The following is a 1649-nucleotide window of genomic DNA, read 5'->3' as shown; positions in this document are numbered from 1 at the left end:
ATTGACTTTGCATTAGGGCGACCAGGCGGCCGGCGGAAAAAAAATCATAACAAATCAACGGGGGCATTTCTCCGAAAACTAACACCGGGGCAGTGCTCAGGGGGCTCCCAGCTATCAGCCACCCTATCCCGGGACCGATGGGAGCACTTTAAAATTTTCGAGTTAGGGGACCAGGCGGCCGAGTGAAAAACTTAGAAAAATTTTCTATCTCCCCTAGGTGACCAGGCAGCCGGAGCTGATTTTTCTGACCCCTAAAACAATTATTAAAAGGTATTTTTTCGCCAAACTAAGACTTTTAAAATTCAAATAGGATGATTATCTACTGCCCCAGTGGGTTTTTGAACCATTTTAAGCCTTTTTGACAGTTTTCATTTTTCCCCCATTGACTTCAATGGGAGTTAGGTGACCAGTCCTCCGACTTTTGAACCTCTCCTGGGGGGGCTGTGAGCCCCCGATTTCTTTGCAAAGCACGTCATTCGATTCGTCTCAGTCCCCTCTATATACCCCGTGTGTTTGTTTTCTCGAAAAACCCCCGGAACACGGTTTTTTAGGGGGGGGGTGGGGGGGGGGTACTTCGGAGCCATTTGGGGGGGGGTAAACGACATTTCCCGAAATTAATTTTAACACAGCCTTCCTCAGAATCGCTTTTCCAACAAAATCCTTTTTATTTCGAGTCTCTACGATGTTCCTAAGTGGTCGAAACCACTTTTGGACAGTTTTTACACCAAACGGCTCGGGCGCACAGCGGGCCGTGTGCCGATGGGCGGTTCTCGCGGGTCTGAGGCGGGGCTAGGCTGCTCGCGGCGGGCATGGGAGTGCCGTGTGCAGCCGCCACAGTGTTCCAGGCTGTCAGCATTTCTCTACGGTGCCGGGGGAAATACAGGAACTGGGTTTTTGAAGACACTTAGTGCAATGAGAGAGGTCAAAACTGAGCTAAGGGCACTTGCTGGAGGAAAGTGGCTGGGCCCCGCTAGCTCTTTTACGGACACTTTCTGGACTTGGCCCGGGATTTTCAGACGGTTCTTTGCGACTGTCTGATCATCCAGCGAAATGCAAGGGGGGGAACGGTCCCGGCCGCACCCCGCGTTTCAGGCCTCGTCGGCGGCCCGCTCCGGCGGCTGCGCCCGCTAAGTCTTCGCGGCCCGCCGTGGAGAGTGTGTATGCTGCCCGCCCCAGACGTTCACCCCAAGGGCTTGCGGGCCTTTAAGGGTCTGTCTTTCGGGGTTTCACGGGCTCTGACCTCACCTCCCTGTGGTTCCCGACCGGGGTGTATGTATGCTGCCCGCCCCAGACGTTCACCCCAAGGGCTTGCGGGCCTTTAAGGGTCTGTCTTTCGGGGTTTCACGGGCTCTGACATCTCCCCGGTGGTTCCCACGGAACGGACATATGTATGCTGCCCGCCCCCGGCAGGAACCCCAAGGGCTTGCGGGCCTTTAAGGGTGAGTGCGGGGGGCGTACGGGCTCTGACATATCTCCGGTGGCTCCCACGGAACGGACATATGTATGCTGCCCGCCCCCGGCAGGAACCCCAAGGGCTTGCGGGCCTTTAAGGGTGAGTGCGGGGGGCGTACGGGCTCTGACATATCTCCGGTGGCTCACACGGAACGGACATATGTATGCTGCCCGCCCCCGGCAGGAACCCCAAGGGC

Source organism: Amia ocellicauda, unplaced genomic scaffold (assembly GCF_036373705.1).
Source record: "Amia ocellicauda isolate fAmiCal2 unplaced genomic scaffold, fAmiCal2.hap1 HAP1_SCAFFOLD_182, whole genome shotgun sequence".
NCBI lineage: Eukaryota > Metazoa > Chordata > Actinopteri > Amiiformes > Amiidae > Amia > Amia ocellicauda.
Note: the sequence above shows the minus strand (reverse complement) of the source record.